Genomic DNA, 12,451 nt, shown 5'->3' with positions numbered 1-12,451 from the left:
AGCAGTTTGAAGACCTCGGTGTCAAACTCCACAAAATTGCCCCTGTTTGCGCTGCCAGTGGCCTCACTGTGACCCCTGAACACTTGCTCTTGGCGCGCAGGATACAGGGCTGCAACGATGAGTCTCATTAAAATATCCCGTTTTTTCTTCACCTGCTCATTGTGATTCTTTGTGCTCAGACTTTTTGCCAAATCCAGAGCCTCGTTAATCCAAGCTTGGCGCTAGCAGCTAGCCACTCGGTGCGGACGTAATTCTCCTCATTAAAAGTCCGAAAACTTTTCTTCATCTCAGTAAGGAGCTCTAGTGTTGGTGTTAGCCTGTCGTCAGATTTAATTCGGACTTGAGTTGCTGCTGTAGAGGCAGTTTAGTAAAATTATTTTTTACTAAATACTCCAAATCTCCACCCTCCATACTTGCGCTTAATATTTTTGCTAGCTTACCAAGAATTGACACAAAACAACAACTTCCGTCATTTCATTCAATGACGTTAACGTACTGTGATTTGATTGGCCTGAAGCCAACGAGTTTGTGGCTTCCCTTAACACTGTCCTGACCAATCACAGGGGAGCAGTGTCGTGCCAAACGCCTCACCTGATTGGTCAATCGTTCTTTTTTTTTTCACGAAGGGAGGCCAGCTCAGCTTGGCCTCCTCACAGAGAACAGAGTGCAGTACCATGTTTTCAACGCTCATTCACCACGTAACATTTAGAGGGGCGCTGTTTTACACATTATGAAACGCTCAATAGTTAATGAAGAGAGACGAGGAGGAGACGACAGGCAAAACACAGAAGGATTACGTAAACTGTTAAAAAAAGTCTTTTTATTAAATGACGGTTATATTCTGAAAAAAGTGAGGAAGCCTGGCTTCCCTTGGCCTCTGCAAGAAAACGCCACTGTGTAGCACTAACTTGTGTGGTCAGAGAAGCTAACGTTAGCGGTTAGCTGCTAACCATACCTTGTTCTCATTGGCAAAACACACAGTACATCAGGCACGAGTTCAGCCTTATCTACAGGAACACACAGCACATTATTTGTATACTTACATGTCCTTGGTCTGCAAGTATTCCTTTGAGTAGAAGTTAGCCGACTACTCCTGCCTTGTACTGGCCCAAGTTGGTGAAACAGTCAGCGTCAAAGTGGTTCACACACACCAACAGTTTTTTGCCAACTTCAGCTGGGATATTGCCCTCAAAAATAAATTCAATCCATGCTGCTCTTTTGTCCTCTGTGGCTGGGAGACGCTGAAGTGTTTTGTGCTGGTCCTTGCAACCAACAACAGCGCACTTCTCCTTGAGCTTGGACATGGTGATTTCAATAGCGTAATGGCGGATCTCCCAGACGGTAGCTGTACCTGGTGGGTGGAGACACCGTGCGGATACAGTTGGGGAAGAGAGGGGCAGTGGGGTAGCCATATGCAAATGAGTGGCCGTCGACGTCGACAGCCAGCAAATTTGACTCGTGTATCTGGAAACTGCAGGCAGGACCCCTTTAGAAATCTGTATCTCACTCAAAAAAGCACGGATAGTCTTTTTTCAAAGTTTCTAGGTGTGTGGCAGCACCATAGACCCACAATAACACCCCAAATACCAGAAAAAGTCAGTTTTTCATAATATGGGACCTTTAATGTCCCACTTTACCTCCATCCATCCATCGTCATCTTCTAGATTCGGGCACTGAGTGATTAATTTGGGACAGTGTTTCTGGTCGTCAGTACTCATCCATGAAATCTTCCCAACTTCCACAGTTTTGTCCTTGAAATAGTAAATGGCAAATGCCATTGTGGTATCTAAATGCTGAAAATTAAGTTTTAGGTAGCCTATGTCTTAGTGACGTGTCGGTTGCGAACGAAACGGCTCTTAGAGCCGGCTCTTTGAAGTGAATGATCTGAGCCGGCTCCTGTCTGGGAGCCGGCTCCTGTCTGGGAGCCGGAGCAGCTTTGGTTTTTGTTTTTTTTTCCCTCCATTTTTTTTTCTGTTCAAGCCCCACGTGATTGGTCAACTACACGATGTGTGGTGCTGTCTGTGTGTCCGCACTGAGTAGGAGAGGCGGAGAGAGAGAGAGAGATCAGTGCAGTTGAAAGTAAAAAGACAAGCAAGTGAACCTGCTGCTAATGGAAGTGCCAGTTTGTCTTCTGCAACTGCTGCTGCTGCTGCAGTGTCTACAGTACACCACCACAACCACCTCCACCTACAACCAGAGCTCTATGACACAGTTTGTACAAAAGGCTATGTACTTTAACATTTATTTTTTACTCTGTTCCATGTTGAGTATAATAAGCCACACAGATAATAATCATTTGATATAATGTATGTTTTGTATATTAGTTATTCATTTTACACATCATTTTTCAGTATTTTTGGTATTTTTGGTGTGACAGTTTAACTGGCGTTTATTTCAACTGGCGACGGTCCCAGATGTGCTGGAGGTGTGGCTTGAGAATCCCGTCTGGAGAGGGGTCCTCGGCCATGTCCTCTAACCAGGAAAAACATTCCGGTCACCCTGCTCATCGATCCAAGTCATGTATATGTATATTCATTTTGACGTGGCTTGAACACTACTACTCCACACCGAGATGCCGGGGGTGCGACCTGCAAACCGCCGTCAGATGAGTGCTATAGAGCAATGTGACAATGTAGGTGACTGTGTCGATGCCTGTCCAAAAAAAACGCAACTGTCAATAAATCGTACAAAAGTGCATGTTGTCGGTCTTATATCTTTGGCGTGAATGTCTGTACTTACACACAGCTGGTGGGTAGAACAGTCGGAGGCATTTGTTCACGCCGATTGAGTTTGAGAGCAGCTTTTTGATGGGCACTGTGGAGTGGAAAAGACCCACAGTGCCATCATCTCCAGATATTATTGGCCAGGGATGTTGCAAGACATCCGCAAATGGGTGAGTTGGTATCCTCAGACTCTTGTGTCCATACATGTGCTGTTCACACACACTTCGTTTTTGATAACCTGTGGTACATCCACCTGCCACAGTCCTGTCCTGGTGCACTGGGGAGTGTAATGTGTATTCTTGCAAATGTAGTAGGGGCTGTTTGTGGATGTAACACTGAACTAATGTGTTCATTCATGACAAATTTGACTTTTTGGTCTCTTCCAGGTTGCTCAGTGTCCCCAGTGCCAAACAAAGAGGGCAACCATAAAAGAAAAGAGGCAATACAACCCAATAGAGGTAGAAACAGTCATGGCAGGCAGTCAGCTGTCAAAGACATCACTGATCACATTCACATGTCCTATTGTCTTTTCCCTCAGGTGACTGAGCCTCTTGAGCTCGTAGGGATGGACTTGGTGGGTAAACTCACTCACAGGTGGTGGCAATCAGTACATATGTGTCATGGTTGATTATTTCACCAAATGGGCAGAGGCCTACCCACTAAAGAGCAAAACAGCAGTCGAGGTGACAAATTGTATACTTGATTTCTTTTATAAATTTGGTGCACCCAAAAGACTGCTAACAGACCAGGGCAAAGAGTTTTGCAATAAGGTACCCCATTTATCTCCAGTATGCAACTACTGCTGTACTGACTTGTGTCATGTTAATCCAACTCATCACTTGAGGGTCAACTATGAACTCTGTGAGAGGCTGGGCATTGAAAGGAGCCTTTGTTCACCATATCATCCACAGACCAATGGCCTTGTGGAGAAACTGAATGGAACAATACAGAGGTATAATTTGTTTTCAAACTGGAATGAGTTGTAGCTCTCTCGATATGACATTAAGTTGCTGTTGTTAGCAGAGCAGCTTTATTATGCACATTAATGTGATATCTGCATTTCTGGGTCTCTGAACAAAATGGGTGCAGATCACCATAAGACGTGGGACCAGTACCTGCAATCTACAATGTTCGCCTTGAGAAAGAAAAGACAACTGACTACAAAGTACAGTTCGTACTTCTTGATGTTTGGGAGGGAGGCGAGGTACCCCTCAGAGGTGCCACAGCACTTTGAGGTAAGATTGTTTAAAGTTCTCACCTGTGTGTGTGTGTGTGTGTGTGTAACCACTACACATGATTTGTCGCAGGTTACAGAAGACAGAATCACCTGCCTCATTAATGTGGAGGAACCCTGTGCTGGCCTTCAGAGGCAGGATGATGATTACAAAAATGTTCGTGAAAACATCAGGAAGAGCCAGGATAAGGTCTGGAAGCGTAAAGAGGACAGAGGCCATGAGGACAACTTTAAGGTTGGAGATCTTGTCCTCCAAAGGAACATTAGACAGGAGCAAAGGAAGGGGGGCAAGCTGGAGGCAGATTTACTTGGCCCCCTTACAATCGTCAAACTGGAGGGGAAAAGTGCAGACCTGGTGTCCTAGGAGGGAAAGCAAAAATTCAAGATCAATATAGACCACCTCATACATTATGTCCAGCCAGAGGAGAGGGTCCCTGCCAAACTAAGAAAGGTGTTAGTTTCCTCTCCTCTGGCTGGTCCATCACATACAGATACACAACAGATACACACACAGCACACATGCACACACATCCTCTGGGACACGAGGCTGCCAAAAAGCCCCAAGACCTTCACAGGATACAGAACACTGTGAGTAAAGATTCATTAAAGTACACCATGAATCATGCATTTCACAAATAACGGTCACTGATCTTCCTCTTTGCAGTAATCAGGGACATATGGGCAGGTGGCCGAGCAGAGACCCTATGGTCCAAGGTTGGGCCATACAAGGTCTTTTCTGGAACATTACAACACCTGGCCCCAGGAAAGGAGTTGGAGACGGAGGTAATCTCTTGTTTTAAGTGCTCATTGTTGTTTGAATATTTTTCTCTCAGTTAACCAAATGTAGAGTTGTCACTCTTGTACTCACAGATTGTCAATGCATATCTACTGATTATCTGTAACAAGACGGGCACACAAATGGTAGACTCTTTCGCCATGTCTGACGTCTGGCAGAGATCCCAGAGACGATATAAAAGAGTGAGTATCATGTCTGCCAATTCCTATGTAGTGACATTTTATACATTGAGATGTCTCTGTGTAAAACGTGTTTTTTGTTTTTAGCTGGATCTTGTCAACCACGACGTGGCAGCTGGAGCTGTATGTCATCAGGGACACTGGACTCTTACTGTGAGTAATTGTTAACTGAGTGGATACAAATCATGTGACTGTCCGGTGTACAAGTGGATGGCTGTAATCATCATTTGCATTTCCATGTATAATGTATCTGAGGGAAAACAGAGCCCTGTATGTGGACCCATTTTCGGCAACAAAACAACAAGTGGACCAATGCAGGGATGTGACAAGGTGAGTAAAATGTCAACTCTAATGATGTATTCCTTGCCCTTGGATGATATTGTGGCAGCAACACAACACATTACATCATTATCTGTGTCCTGTTGTCCTTGTGAAGTTGTTTTAACACCAGTTAATTGACATTTAATTGGTGAAGATCTTAAATGGGCTGAGGTTAGAAATAATGAGCTGTGATCAATATTTTGTCTGTGTAGAGCACTTGTTCGTAGACATTGTCCAGCCATCGGACGATGGGCCTGCTCCACATTGGACCACCTGAGGCAGCTGGACTCCACATCATGTGGTGTGTTTGTATGCAAGGTAACAATTTGACTATGTCTTTGCCAAGTCAATTTTCTGATACTGAGCAGTCACTTTTCAGCTTGCAGAGCAGATCATGCTGGAGGGAAAGATAGACTACCCTGTGGACCAGCAGAGTGTGAACCGCATGAGACTCGAAATGGCAACGGCCCTGATGACTAACGATGGTATGTACTACTCCACCAGATATACTGAAACATTTGTGTCTGTACTGTAATTTTTTTTGTCTGTGTTTACAGATGACCTGTCGGCGCTGTGTCGGGCTTGTGGGGAGGAGAGCTCAGGGGCTGATGTGGATGAGTGGGTAAGAGTGAATTTTCATGTTGACTGACAACTAAATGGAACATGGGGATCCACCCTGGATAGGTTACCTCCACAACACTGGGTGAACTGTCCCTATCTATCACACGGCTACTGAAAATGCATAGTTTCATTATACTCACTTGCATGTCTTTGCACTTCCTGAGGACACTGATGCTGCTGAAGGAACACTGACTCCACACTGACAGGACCGACCCAAGCTAGGGTTTTAAACCCAAATCTAGCACACATTGTCACAATATCTTGAACAGTGACACACAGTATTGATGTGTACTCGGTGTTAGACTACTTAATTCATTGTACACACCCTTCTCTGACTGTGACGCTTACCTGTTTACCAAAATCTGACATCTGTTTTTCTGTTTCCCTTTCAGATTAAGTGCACCACATGCAGCATGTGGTATCACACGACATGTGTTGGTCATCCCTCGACTGAGGGGGACTACTTTTGTAAAGGCTGTAACAGCCTATAGTCATTTTAGTCTGCCAATAAACATGTGCAGCTGTCACGGCCCTAGTGGGGTGCCTGTGTCTCTACTCCCTCATGGGGGTGCAGAGTTCCACCAGGGCACCAGGTGTCTCTCTATTATTGTTTTCCAGGCTGAGTCCAGAGAGGAAGCAGAGCTGGCTGCTGATTGGCTTACACCAAGGGCCCAATGAAGCCTAACTTTTAAATCTGAGGAGCTGCCAGTTTTCTCTCTCTCTCCACCCTGATGCAGGCTCTCTGCTTGGTGCCTGCCTGATTGCAGGCCACATGCTGGCTGAGCTCTTGGTTCATTCAGTTGTTTTATTCTTCATTTTCCTTAGTTTGTAGATCTACAGCAGTTGTACAGTTATTTTGTAAATAAATTCTTCATTGTTATCTTGCAACCCCTTGTGTGTTCTCCCATTTTTGTCCAGTTTCTGAGCCAGACTGTGACACAGCATACACACATAATTGTATCTGTTCTATCAAGTTGTGATTAATTGAATGATGCTGAGTTAATATCATTGTGATTAATGCTCAAGCTCGAGGTTTGGTCGCTTATGTGGCTGAGGACAAAAAAGAAACATTAACTCACACTGAAATAGACTGAAATATAATTTGTACTGTATTTAATTTTTGTTCCTTAGTGATTTTTAAATCCAGGCTGCTGCTATGTGTTCAATGCAGCTACTTTTTATAAATTTTCACAAACACAGGGAGGACTTAAGGAAATCTGCATATAAAGTTCTGTATTGTTACTGTTTCTATCTATTGTAGGTCCTTTTATTTCATAAATGCAATGAAACATGGCATCATGGAAATGCACGATTAAGAACCCTAAACTGTAAGCATAAGTAAAGTTGCCACATCATGTGAAAATTCAAATGAATACTCATTAAGGCCCATTAATACTCCTGATAGGCTTAGTTAGACTTCTGGACTGCGTTACCTTCATTATAAGACACAAATGTGTTTTGCGGCCCCAGACATATTTTTTTGTGGCAAGGGACGGGGGACAAAATAGCTCTTTTAAGGTAAAGGGTGCTGACACCTGCCCTAACTTCTGGTGAGGAGTTGACCTTCCTTCTGATATCCATCGTTATACCTTGAGAAGAGTGAGACACATGTCTGGGCTTTCCTAAGAACCACGGTCGATACAGGTGTTTGTATCACAGGTTGATCTGGGCGTCTCAGGCTTTGCCTCAGCTGACCTGCTGAGTTCGGGCTGGATGTCAACGTACTCTGCAGACTGTTTGACGAGCAGGCTGTGACAGTGTATACAGTTAGTTTTCACATCGACTTGGCTTAAGCTTAATAACGATGTATGCGGCTGGGAACGATTACTTTAATTAACCATTTGAACGCAGTGCAGAATGAAATAAATACCCGATGATAACAGTGTCACAAGTTAACCTGGACGCTGCGCACTCAGCGCCACAGCGAACAGCGGTCTCGAAGCTGCTCTCAAACTCAATCGGCGTGAACAAATGCCTCCGACTGTTCCACCCACCAGCTGTGTGTAAGTACAGACATTCACGCCAAAGATATAAGACCGACAACATGCACTTTTGTACGATTTATTGACAGTTGTGTTTTTTTTGGACAGGCATCGACACAGTCACCTACACTGTCACTGTGCTCTATAGCACTCATCTAACGGCGGTTTGCAGGTCGCAGCCCCGGCATCTCGGTGTGGAGTAGTAGTGTTCAAGCCACGTCAAAATGAATATACATATACATGACCTGGATCGATGAGCAGGGTGACCGGAATGTTTTTCCTGGTAAGCGGACATGGATGAGGACCCCTCTCCAGACGGGATTCTCAAGCCACACCTCCTCATAATCGCTTGGTGCTATTTTCTCTCGATTCGATCACTGCGCACTGCTGCCAGCCTGTTTCACTGTGTTTACTGCTCAGAAAGTTAACAACATGTCTGACTACGACACCGACGATCATGAAGACTTCAACTTTAGCACAGAGCCAAGGGGGTATTATGAACCTGAATACACTGATGGCAAAATTCGCCAGATGGAGTTAGAACGGGCAGAGAGAGAGAGGAGGGACAGAGAAGTGGTACAAATTGAAGCTGGAGCCACAGCTGGAGCCGTGAGAGACCGGTTGACAGACAAATGGTGATGCTTATAAACTTATCGCTAGCTAGCTCTCACGTTAGCTCTCTCGCGTCGCTGTGGTCGTTGGTCCGAGCACGTAAAACACTGCCAAACAACTGAAAAAATGTTGTGTGTGATTCGTGCGCGGCTGTCAGCTGGCGGCAGCGCGCGGTGATACGAATCGAGAGAAAATAGCGCCAAGCGATTATGAGGTCTGACTTTTTCGTGGACAACGGTTTTGTGATGCAAATGAATCACTCTTTTGAACACATTTGTTTTGAGAAGAAAAAGGCTTTATTTTCATGACCCCAGACAACTTGCCGGACTACTTTCGTCAGCACCAAAACCGGGCAAGAACTCGGTGCACAGGACACTGTCGGGGGTAAGTCAGTGTTGATGCATGACACTGCTGATGGGGATGCCATACAGATTTATATCAAAAAACCCGAACTATCTCTTTAAACTGTCACACCGGATCTGTGCTCGGATGCTAGTGACAATGCAACGATCCGGAAGTGGGCAGGCTGAAGAGGCAGGAAGCAAGAGGTCAGGCGGAGGGACACGGCCTACTTTTATCCATAGACATAATAGCTGTGTCTCAGTTCAGGGGCAGCATCCTTCAAGGACCCATCCTTCGCTGCCAGCAAAGGCAGGGTCGTTCAGAGAGACCTGCAGGCCACGTCAATCGTTGTTAAATGGGATGGTCTACCCTTCAGAGCATTTCCTGGTTGCGTCACCAGATGTCCCCGCCCCTACCCTTACGCATAGGCGCCGATTTATGATTTTGCCCGTGGATGCTCAATTTATTTTTTTAATTATTTTTTTTTGGTGCTCAAATTAAATGAATACCACCAAGGTAATGATTGTCACAAACTGACTTTTATTTAGAGCTGTCCCAAACGATTATTTTTCAAACTATTAATCTAGCGATTATTTTTTCGATTAGTCGACTAATCTAACGATTAATTTAACGTTACATGACCAAACAAAAGTAGTAACTATAACTGTTGTTGGTAACTTATATGAGGAAAAAAATACCGCAGTTGTAGGCGGAGCAGCGTCTGTCCTCCCGCCTGTCCTACCAACTCTTTGTCACATTTCTGCCCGAAAAACAGCATCTGTCACAGGCAAAAACCTTTAACTCACTCAAGTGGTTGTGTTGATAGAAATCACCGCGATGGTCAGCCCTCCCAACTGAGACTTCAGTGAATGTTCCCCCAGAAAACAGCCTCTGTCTGCAAGTGACAGAATCACGCAGCGTCCTGTTTACTGATGGCGATTATGTAATAATGTAATTTAGTGGGTTCTCAATCACTACACATTATAAATGGTCCGCGGGTTTAGATTGACAGGGGGGACACCTGGGAAACACCCCGACGTCATCATCATGACGTGTACTGTCACATCTCTTTCTGTGTGAATTACATGGCGGTTTTTCTTTATTCTAGCGGTGCTTCGCTCTGTGTGAATGACCAACGGCGGAAAATTGACGAACCGCCGCTGCGGCGTTAATGCAGTGTCTCTGTGTGAGAGGGGCTATTCTCAGCCTCCGCAGGTACTTTTTTTTTTTTTTTTTTGATCGGCCATCCCGATTGACCAGTGGGTGCTCAATGTTGTCAGTGGGTGCTCGAGCACTGGCGCACGGGATCGGCGCCTATGCCCGTACGTCACTATATATGCAGCCCAGGTCCGCGAAAGTGACAAGAAGAGTAAAGTTTGACTGTCAGTTCTGTTTGAGCTCCGGGAATTTCTGATTTCCTTTTTAATCCTCGTGCTTGTGGAGGAAGAGTAGAAGCAGCTCTGGTTTATCTCCGGCTGAGAGGACCGTGGAGAGGTAAACCTGTTATTGAACCCACAGTAATGTTATCATTGTTATCATTATTAGCTAGCTAACAGTTTGGGGTCATTAACATACCGATACATTACGTTAATGCTGACATTTAAACTGCTGATCGCCACATATGGTTTTATTTTGATTTTAAAGGCATTATTCCTATTTAAAGTGTTTGGTAGATAGTTTTGTTTGTTGTAATTTATCATGATTATTATTATTATAATTAGAGTATGGAATTATAATTCTTGCCTCTTTCTTAAAACATTCTTAATGACAGGGCAGCTGTCGATGGAGTCAGAACTGCAGACCCAGCTGATCCAGCCCAGCAGCACTGCAGGGACTCCTGCTCAGCCTGTTACTGTCCATCATCTGTAACTGTTTTAATATTGTTTTTAATAATTATTGTTTTTGTTAATAGTTAATAATAATCTGTAAATAGTTATTTATGCTATAATTTTGTAAATAGTTGTAAATGTTAAGACCTTCATAATAAAAGAAAACATTCAATCCTTTGTTGTCCCTGGAAAGTAGCACTTGATAAATTGTACTTAAGCTGTAAATACTGAATGGAATAGACAACGTGCAACAATAGAACAATATTTTCTTTCATGAATTATATAAAATGAACAATTATGAACAAATAATTTAAAAATTACCCATACATTAACTAAATAACAACAGCTATAATGTAAGGATTGTCCTCTGGAGCAGAGAAGAGCCTCTCCATCCTCTCTGCAGCCTCGTGTCCTCCTTCATCCTCCTCCTCCTCGAAGCAAGAGAAAAGGTCAGCACAAGATCGCATTAACACAGGGATGCAAAGATTTACAAAAAGTGACATCAGGACTTACAAATTGGCTATTTATTATTTATTATTATTATATATATCATTGCCTTACTCCCATCCAGCCGGCGGAATGTTTCGCCCTGTGAATAAATGTTGTTCTGACCTTGGACAGTGATGAAGCTCTCTGTTTGCTCCCTAAAACACGATGGAATGTAAAAGATGTTTGTGTTATGTCAACAGACAAAAGAGTTCTAATACAGCAAAAAAATATATATATAATCATCATAAGGATGATCATAAACTTAGCTCTTTATTCCCACTAGACTTTACACGGATCACAGACTGAATCTGTTCATATTGGTCAATTTATGTACATGAAGTGAAACAAGTCTATAACATCTCCACAGTCACAATACGATATAAGATATAAGTCAACCTCTGAACGTCTAATGGTTGAAAGTAAAAGGCATCAAGCTGAGCATTACCAACGTATTTTAACTGACATTTTGAGGTTTTAAGGTCCCTTGAAGTTTAACACATCTAGCGTTTGATGCTCAAATGAGTAAAAACCGAGTATAGACCCAATACTTACATTTAAATGCGAGATCTGCGCCACTTGAGGTCGCCATTATTTATTTATTTATTTATTCTCTTTGGGCGAGCAATGAATCTTGGGCAATCTGTAGCCGCGAAGGATAGTAGTGGTGTGTCCTCCAGGAACAGGCAAAAGAAGGAGGCATTTGTGGGGAGCATTTAGAGCACACTTTGAATTTGGACAGGCTTCGTGCGGCGTAGTGACGTAATTGCACTTCAAATGCACACTCCGAAGGATGCTGCCCCTGAATTGGGACACAGCCTATATACGTAGACGCCTCATGACCTGCTGGAACGTAACCCAGCGTCGCCGCCATCTTGGTTGGGTCTCCTCACTATAGGCTAGCACCAGAGTCAATCAGAATCAACGGAGAGTGAGCAACTATGCCCGTATTTTGTGCAGTTTACGGCTGCAATAACCGGCGCAGTATTGTTACCAGATCGCGGGGGATTACCTTTCACAAGTAAGATTTAAAAAAAAAATGTTTTAATAATTTTTGTGACAGCGCCCTGTATCATAACTAAATCTCTGCCATTTGTAACCATGTGAATATCCGGTAAAAATTCAGGGAGTTATGATTATTGTAGTTGGGGATAGACCTTCCTCAGTAGAAATAAATGCAGGGGGGGCGCATTGGGGACCCATCCAAGATGGCGGCCACGCTGATACGTCAGCTCCAATAGGCAGCGTCAGTCTATGAGGCGTCTACGTATATTATGTCTATGCTTTTATCCCCTTGGTAAGAGCGATGATTGGCTAATAAGCCAG

General features: G+C 43.9%; 2 long non-coding RNA genes across 2 annotated transcripts; both read left to right on the top strand.

The window, feature by feature from the left end:
• The first annotated feature begins 3,796 nt into the window (after nt 1-3,796).
• LOC115566640 (uncharacterized) lies at nt 3,797-4,893 on the top strand. Its single transcript, XR_003981063.1, has 4 exons — nt 3,797-3,958; nt 4,031-4,545; nt 4,622-4,740; nt 4,828-4,893. It is a non-coding gene; the product is annotated as an uncharacterized LOC115566640 (long non-coding RNA).
• A 153-nt stretch (nt 4,894-5,046) lies between these two features.
• LOC115566639 (uncharacterized) lies at nt 5,047-6,714 on the top strand. Its single transcript, XR_003981062.1, has 4 exons — nt 5,047-5,262; nt 5,466-5,554; nt 5,633-5,738; nt 5,811-6,714. It is a non-coding gene; the product is annotated as an uncharacterized LOC115566639 (long non-coding RNA).
• Nucleotides 6,715-12,451: the final 5,737 nt, after the last annotated feature.

Source organism: Sparus aurata, chromosome 17, assembly GCF_900880675.1.
Source record: "Sparus aurata chromosome 17, fSpaAur1.1, whole genome shotgun sequence".
Classification (NCBI taxonomy): Eukaryota; Metazoa; Chordata; class Actinopteri; order Spariformes; family Sparidae; genus Sparus; species Sparus aurata.
This window is presented reverse-complemented; position numbering and strand designations above follow the sequence as displayed.